This window comes from Astatotilapia calliptera, chromosome 22 (assembly GCF_964374335.1).
Source record: "Astatotilapia calliptera chromosome 22, fAstCal68.1, whole genome shotgun sequence".
Classification (NCBI taxonomy): Eukaryota; Metazoa; Chordata; class Actinopteri; order Cichliformes; family Cichlidae; genus Astatotilapia; species Astatotilapia calliptera.
In genome coordinates, this window is record NC_137442.1 from 7,998,432 (window position 1) to 8,007,500 (window position 9,069).

Genomic DNA, 9,069 nt, shown 5'->3' on the forward strand with positions numbered 1-9,069 from the left:
TATCTTTTCAATATCTATTATACTTTTTCTTCAGTTCCAGTTTAAGTTTCATGATGTTTTTTCACCCGTTTCAGAGTTTATAATGGGTGTGTATGGGACGGAATGTTGGGGCTAGAGTGAGACAGCTCAACTGCTAGAGTGAGAGGAGCAAAAAAATTAATCTTAAAATCTTTTTTAAAACTGCTGCTGTGTCCACAGCGTTTGCTCTACAGGTATGATTTTACCCTCAAAACGTAGCCACGGCTGTCCTCTTTCATCCAATGTGTTTACTATTGTACTAGGTGTTATGGTTCTTTCATAAATGTCACCAATGCACAGCCTCCTCCCTCCAACTCTTCCATAGACTCTAATGTTAAAATGGCTCAGAAGGTTGGTTTGAAAATCAGAAGAGCATGGTGTCTTTACACTGTCACCACGTCCATATAATAAACTCCACAGGCATGAAAACTGAGAATTAGGTAGACTAGACATGGCTGTCGCTCACGGTGAAAGAATTTTGTCAATACGACATGTACTTTTCATTTGGGAAGAATTTGTTTGGGCCTGACTTTTCTGTTCATTTTAAGCAGCAAAAGTGAGGCGCATGTCTGTGTACGTGTGTATGGAGCCATTGGGTGCGGTCACTATAGCAACCAGGCTCACACCTGCCTGCTTAACGAGCTCTGCCTGCCACTGTGCCAAGATTCATCTTAAGCACTTCTCTTTCAACTGCTGCTGTGTCCACAGTGTTACAGCCATCATTTTACCCTCAAATTGTCGCCATTATTGTTCTCTTTCCAACACCGTATCTTTCAAAGCTCAGGCATTTAAACTTTTTAAACTGTGTGGATCAAAGTGGAGGGATCACATTTGAGTCATTCAGTGATTCAAAGAATATGACCTTTTGATATTCATTCAGATGTTTTCTGACTCTAAATGTTCTTTTCTCATTTCTTAGGGTTTTCTAATTTACATTTAAAACATTTTCAGTTTTTTTCCAACTCCTTCTTCTGTGTAACCTTCAGCTTTTAGCAGTTCAGCACCTTTGTTTTCAGGTTAAATTCGGGGGTTTTTTGTTTGTTTTTTTAAAATTTCATTTAATATTTTTAACTCAAAATTCAGCAATTAATTCATTTCAGTGCATACATTCAGATTCAAGCATTCACACTGCAGTTTCTTCAGAAAATGCACTTTCTAGTTATATTTTATTATTTTTCCGTACGTTTTTTGAAAGCCTACTCCTTCAAAACCGTTCAACTTAGAAAAACCATTCAAACACCGTTAGATTCCTATTCTTTTGGACAACACTGCTTCTATTTTTCATATTTTTAACATTTATATTTTTAATTTTATTCAACTTTATTCAACAAAAATTTATAATGTATTTCAATGGGGAGACCCTTCAAATCCTCATTCAACTTACTCATTTTTAAACTCTTACTACTTCCACATACATTGACATAGAGCCACCATTCAAACTTTAAAACGAAGACAAGACATTCAACTATTCAACTTGTATTTATCTTTTCAATATCTATTATACTTTTTCTTCAGTTCCAGTTTAAGTTTCATGATGTTTTTTCACCCGTTTCAGAGTTTATAATGGGTGTGTATGGGACGGAATGTTGGGGCTAGAGTGAGAGAGCTCAACTGCTAGAGTGAGAGGAGCAAAAAAATTAATCTTAAAATATTTTTTAAAACTGCTGCTGTGTCCACAGCGTTTGCTCTACAGCCACCATTTTACCCTCAAAACGTAGCCATCGCTGTCCTCTTTCATCCAATGTGTTTACTATTGTCCTAGGTGTTATGGTTCTTTCATAAATGTCACCAATGCACAGCCTCCTCCCTCCAACTCTTCCATAGACTCTAATGTTAAAATGGCTCAGAAGGTTCGTTTGAAAATCAGAAGAGCATGGTGTTTTTACACTGTCACCACGTCCATATAATAAACTCCACAGGCATGAAAACTGAGAATTAGGTAGACTAGACATTGCTGCCGCTCACGGTGAAAGAATTTCGTCAATACGACCTATATTTTTCATTTGGGAGCGATTTGTTTCGGCCTGACTTTTCTGTTCATTTTAAGCAGCAAAAGTGAGGCGCATGTCTGTGTACGTGTGTATGGAGCCATTGGGTGCGGTCACTATAGCAACCAGGCTCACACCTGCCTGCTTAACGAGCTCTGCCTGCCACTGTACCAAGATTCATCTTAAGCACTTCTCTTTCAACTGCTGCTGTGTCCACAGTGTAACAGCCATCATTTTACCCTCAAATTGTCGCCATTATTGTTCTCTTTCCAACACCGTATCTTTCAAAGCTTAGGCATTTAAACTTTTTAAACTGTGTGGATCAAAGTGGAGGGATCACATTTTAGTCATTCAGTGATTCAAAGAATATGACCTTTTAATATTCATTCAGATGTTTTCTGACTCTAAATGTTCTTTTCTCATTTCTTAGGGTTTTCTAATTTACATTTAAAACATTTTCAGTTTTTTTCCAACTCCTTCTTCTGTGTAACCTTCAGCTTTTAGCAGTTCAGCACCTTTGTTTTCAGGTTAAATTCGTTTTTTTTTTTTTTAATCTCATTCAATATTTTTAACTCAAAATTCAGCAATTAATTCATTTCAGTGCATACATTCAGATTCAAGCATTCACACTGCAGTTTCTTCAGAAAATGCACTTTCTAGTTAGTGTGAATGCTTGAAAAGCATTCACAGTATTGTTCTTCTAATCTTTATTCTATTTTATTTATTATTATTCTGTATTCCGTACGTTTTTTGTAATCTATCTCCTTCAAAACCGTTCAACTTAGAAAAACCATTCAAACACCGTTAGATTCCTATTCTTTTGGACAACACTGCTTCTATTTTTCTCATTTTTAACATTTATATTTTTTATTTTATTCAACTTTATTCAACAAAAATTTATAATGTATTTCAATGGGGAGACCCTTCAAATTCTCATTCAAATTCCTCCTCTTTAAACTGTATCTACTTCCACATACATTGACATAGAGCCACCATTCCAACTTTAAAACGAAGACAAGACATTCAACTATTCAACTTGTATTTATCTTTTCAATATCTATTATACTTTTTCTTCAGTTCCAATTTAAGTTTCATGATGTTTTTTCACCCGTTTCAGAGTTTATAATGGGTGTGTATGGGACGGAATGTTGGGGCTAGAGTGAGAGAGCTCAACTGCTAGAGTGAGAGGAGCAAAAAAATTAATCTTAAAATCTTTTTTAAAACTGCTGCTGTGTCCGCAGCGTTTGCTCTACAGCCGCCATTTTACCCTCAAAACGTAGCCATCGCTGTCCTCTTTCATCCAATGTGTTTACTATTGTCCTAGGTGTTATGGTTCTTTCATAAATGTCACCAATGCACAGCCTCCTCCCTCCAACTCTTCCATAGACTCTAATGTTAAAATGGCTCAGAAGGTTCGTTTGAAAATCAGAAGAGCATGGTGTCTTTCCACTGTCACCACGTCCATATAATAAGCTCCACAGGCATGAAAACTGAGAATTAGGTAGACTAGACATTGCTGTCGCTCACGGTGAAAGAATTTTGTCAATATGACTTTTACTTTTCATTTGGGAGCGATTTGTTTCGGCCTGACTTTTCTGTTCATTTTAAGCAGCAAAAGTGAGGCGCATGTCTGTGTACGTGTGTATGGAGCCCTTGGGTGCAGTCACTATAGCAACCAGGCTCACACCTGCCTGCTTAACGAGCTCTGCCTGCCACTGTACCAAGATTCATCTTAAACACTTCTCTTTCAACTGCTGCTGTGTCCACAGTGTTACAGCCATCATTTTACCCTCAAATTGTCGCCATTATTGTTCTCTTTCCAACACCGTATATTTCAAAGCTCAGGCATTTAAACTTTTTAAACTGTGTGGATCAAAGTGGAGGGATCACATTTGAGTCATTCAGTGATTCAAAGAATATGACCTTTTAATATTCATTCAGATGTTTTCTGACTCTAAATGTTCTTTTCTCATTTCTTAGGGTTTTCTAATTTACATTTAAAACATTTTCAGTTTTTTTCCAACTCCTTCTTCTGTGTAACCTTCAGCTTTTAGCAGTTCAGCACCTTTGTTTTCAGGTTAAATTCGTTTTTTTTTTTGTTTTTTTTTTTTAAATCTCATTCAATATTTTTAACTCAAAATTCAGCAATTAATTCATTTCAGTGCATACATTCAGATTCAAGCATTCACACTGCAGTTTCTTCAGAAAATGCACTTTCTAGTTATATTTTATTATTATTATTATCTATTCCGTACGTTTTTTGAAAGCCTACTCCTTCAAAACCGTTCAACTTAGAAAAACCATTCAAACACCATTAGATTCCTATTCTTTTGGACAACATTGCTTCTATTTTTCTCATTTTTAACATTTATATTTTTAATTTTATTCAACTTTTTTCAACAAAAATTTATAATGTATTTCAATGGGGAGACCCTTCAAATTCTCATTCAACTTCCTCCTCTTTAAACTGTATCTACTTCCACATACATTGACATAGAGCCACCATTCAAACTTTAAAACGAAGACAAGACATTCAACTATTCAACTTGTATTTATCTTTTCAATATCTATTATACTTTTTCTTCAGTTCCAGTTTAAGTTTCATGATGTTTTTTCACCCGTTTCAGAGTTTATAATGGGTGTGTATGGGACGGAATGTTGGGGCTAGAGTGAGGCAGCTCAACTGCTAGAGTGAGAGGAGCAAAAAAATTAATCTTAAAATCTTTTTTAAAACTGCTGCTGTGTCCACAGCGTTTGCTCTACAGGTATGATTTTACCCTCAAAACGTAGCCATGGCTGTCCTCTTTCATCCAATGTGTTTACTATTGTCCTAGGTGTTACGGTTCTTTCATAAATGTCACCAATGCACAGCCTCCTCCCTCCAACTCTTCCATAGACTCTAATGTTAAAACGGCTCAGAAGGTTGGTTTGAAAATCAGAAGAGCATGGTGTTTTTACACTGTCACCACGTCCATATAATAAACTCCACAGGCATGAAAACTGAGAATTAGGTAGAGTGGACATTGCTGCCGCTCACGGTGAAAGAATTTCGTCAATACGACCTATACTTTTCATTTGGGAGCGATTTGTTTCGGCCTGACTTTTCTGTTCATTTTAAGCAGCAAAAGTGAGGCGCATGTCTGTGTACGTGTGTATGGAACCATTGGGTGCAGTCACTATAGCAACCAGGCTCACACCTGCCTGCTTAACGAGCTCTGCCTGCCACTGTACCAAGATTCATCTTAAGCACTTCTCTTTCAACTGCTGCTGTGTCCACAGTGTCACAGCCATCATTTTACCCTCAAATTGTCGCCATTATTGTTCTCTTTCCAACACCGTATCTTTCAAAGCTCAGGCATTTAAACTTTTTAAACTGTGTGGATCAAAGTGGAGGGATCACATTTGAGTCATTCAGTGATTCAAAGAATATGACCTTTTAATATTCTTTCAGATGTTTTCTGACTCTAAATGTTCTTTTCTCATTTCTTAGGTTTTTCTAATTTACAATTAAAACATTTTCAGCTTTTTTCCAACTTCTTCTTCTGTGTAACCTTCAGCTTTTAGCAGTTCAGCACTTTTGTTTTCAGGTTAAATTCGGGTTTTTTTTTTTTTATCTCATTCAAAATTTTTAACTTAAATTCAGTAATTATTTCATTTCAATGCATACATTCAGATTCAAGCATTCACACTGCAGTTTCTTCAGAAAATGCACTTTCTAGTTATATTTTATTATTTTTCCGTACGTTTTTTGAAAGCCTACTCCTTCAAAACCGTTCAACTTAGAAAAACCATTCAAACATCGTTAGATTCCTATTCTTTTGGACAACATTGCTTCTATTTTTCTTATTTTTAACATTTATATTTTTAATTTTATTCAACTTTATTCAACAAAAATTTATAATGTATTTCAATGGGGAGACCCTTCAAATTCTCATTCAACTTACTCATTTTTAAACTCTTACTACTTCCACATACATTGACATAGAGCCACCATTCAAACTTTAAAACGAAGACAAGACATTCAACTATTCAACTTGTATTTATCTTTTCAATATCTATTATACTTTTTCTTCAGTTCCAGTTTAAGTTTCATGATGTTTTTTCACCCGTTTCAGAGTTTATAATGGGTGTGTATGGGACGGAATGTTGGGGCTAGAGTGAGGCAGCTCAACTGCTAGAGTGAGAGGAGCAAAAAAATTAATCTTAAAATCTTTTTTAAAACTGCTGCTGTGTCCACAGCGTTTGCTCTACAGGTATGATTTTACCCTCAAAACGTAGCCATGGCTGTCCTCTTTCATCCAATGTGTTTACTATTGTCCTAGGTGTTACGGTTCTTTCATAAATGTCACCAATGCACAGCCTCCTCCTTCCAACTCTTCCATAGACTCTAATGTTAAAATGGCTCAGAAGGTTCGTTTGAAAATCAGAAGAGCATGGTGTCTTTCCACTGTCACCACGTCCATATAATAAACTCCACAGGCATGAAAACTGAGAATTAGGTAGACTAGACATTGCTGTCGCTCACGGTGAAAGAATTTTGTCAATACGACTTTTACTTTTCATTTGGGAGCGATTTGTTTCGGCCTGACTTTTCTGTTCATTTTAAGCAGCAAAAGTGAGGTGCATGTCTGTGTGCGTGTGTATGGAGCCATTGGGTGCGGTCACTATAGCAACCAGGCTCACACCTGCCTGCTTAACGAGCTCTGCCTGCCACTCTGCCAAGATTCATCTTAAGCACTTCTCTTTCAACTGCTGCTGTGTCCACAGTGTTAAAGCCATCATTTTACCCTCAAAACGTCGCCATCGTTGTTCTTTTTCCAACATCTTGTCTTTCAAAGCTCAGAGATGTCAACTTTTTAAACTGTGTGGGTCCAAGTGGAGGGATCACATTTTAGTCATTCAGTGATTCAAAGAATATGACTTTTTAATATTCTTTCAGATGTTTTCTGACTCTAAATGTTCTTTTCTCATTTCTTAGGTTTTTCTAATTTACAATTAAAACATTTTCAGCTTTTTTCCAACTTCTTCTTCTGTGTAACCTTCAGCTTTTAGCAGTTCAGCACCTTTGTTTTCAGGTTAAATTCGTTTTTTTTTTTTTTTTTTTTTAATCTCATTCAATATTTTTAACTCAAAATTCAGCAATTAATTCATTTCAGTGCATACATTCAGATTCAAGCATTCACACTGCAGTTTCTTCAGAAAATGCACTTTCTAGTTCTATTTTATTATTATCTATTCCGTACGTTTTTTGAAAGCCTACTCCTTCAAAACCGTTCAACTTAGAAAAACCATTCAAACACCGTTAGATTCCTATTCTTTTGGACAACATTGCTTCTATTTTTCTCATTTTTAACATTTATATTTTTAATTTTATTCAACTTTATTCAACAAAAATTTCCCATGTATTTCAATGGGGAGACCCTTCAAATTCTCATTCAACTTACTCATTTTTAAACTCTTACTACTTCCACATACATTGACATAGAGCCACCATTCAAACTTTAAAACGAAGACAAGACATTCAACTATTCAACTTGTATTTATCTTTTCAATATCTATTATACTTTTTCTTCAGTTCCAGTTTAAGTTTCATGATGTTTTTTCACCCGTTTCAGAGTTTATAATGGGTGTGTATGGGACGGAATGTTGGGGCTAGAGTGAGGCAGCTCAACTGCTAGAGTGAGAGGAGCAAAAAAATTAATCTTAAAATCTTTTTTAAAACTGCTGCTGTGTCTGCAGCGTTTGCTCTACAGGTATGATTTTACCCTCAAAACGTAGCCATGGCTGTCCTCTTTCATCCAATGTGTTTACTATTGTCCTAGGTGTTATGGTTCTTTCATAAATGTCACCAATGCACAGCCTCCTCCCTCCAACTCTTCCATAGACTCTAATGTTAAAATGGCTCAGAAGGTTCGTTTGAAAATCAGAAGAGCATGGTGTCTTTCCACTGTCACCACGTCCATATAATAAACTCCACAGACATGAAAACTGAGAATTTGGTAGACTAGACATTGCTGTCGCTCACAGTGAAAGAATTTTGTCAATACGACTTTTACTTTTCATTTGGGAACGATTTGTTTCGGCCTGACTTTTCTGTTCATTTTAAGCAGCAAAAGTGAGGTGCATGTCTGTGTGCGTGTGTATGGAGCCATTGGGTGCGGTCACTATAGCAACCAGGCTCACACCTGCCTGCTTAACGAGCTCTGCCTGCCACTGTACCAAGATTCATCTTAAGCACTTCTCTTTCAACTGCTGCTGTGTCCACAGTGTTACAGCCATCATTTTACCCTCAAATTGTCGCCATTATTGTTCTCTTTCCAACACCGTGTCTTTCAAAGCTCAGACTTTTACATTTTTTAAACTGTGTGGATCAAAGTGGAGGGATCACATTTGAGTCATTCAGTGATTCAAAGAATATGACCTTTTAATATTCATTCAGATGTTTTCTGACTCTAAATGTTCTTTTCTCATTTCTTAGGGTTTTATAATTTACATTTAAAACATTTTCAGTTTTTTTCCAACTCCTTCTTCTGTGTAACCTTCAGCTTTTAGCAGTTCAGCACCTTTGTTTTCAGGTTAAATTCGTTTGTTTTTTTTTGTTTTGTTTTTTTATCTCATTCAATATTTTTAACTCAAAATTCAGCAATTAATTCATTTCAGTGCATACATTCAGATTCAAGCATTCACACTGCAGTTTCTTCAGAAAATGCACTTTCTAGTTACATTTTAATGTTTAAGGTAAATAATCACAACTATTGATGTGTTAATGATCATATTTGTCATGTTTGAAATGAGTTTTCGTACAGCTCATTACTGTTGAGCAGGTTTTTTTAACTGCTGTTTGAGAAGCTTCTCTGGCACTAATATTTTTTTCTGCTCTAGTATCTCTTTGAATCTAATAATAGATGAGCTGCGCTGTAGATAGGCTCTCCTCCCCATCCTTTCATCAGGAAGTTGTTGCTTTTTTAACAGAGAGCTGTGAAAGGTGTTGCGTTTCACTTCTCTTTGAAAAGCCTGAGGTGAGGGTCGCAGAGGTGAAGCTTGATGCTTAATTTTCAGTAAA

At 36.1% G+C, this 9,069-nt stretch overlaps 1 protein-coding gene across 1 annotated transcript in view; it reads left to right on the forward strand.

Annotated features, from left to right (window-relative positions):
• Nucleotides 1-8,933: 8,933 nt before the first annotated feature.
• Nucleotides 8,934-9,069, forward strand: part of LOC113014182 (C-type lectin domain family 4 member E-like) — a 4,404-nt gene continuing 4,268 nt past the window's right edge. Inside the window, exon 1 of the mRNA XM_080296310.1 lies at nucleotides 8,934-9,069. This exon is cut by the window's right edge and continues 135 nt beyond it. The gene's annotated coding sequence lies outside the window, so the exon portion shown is untranslated.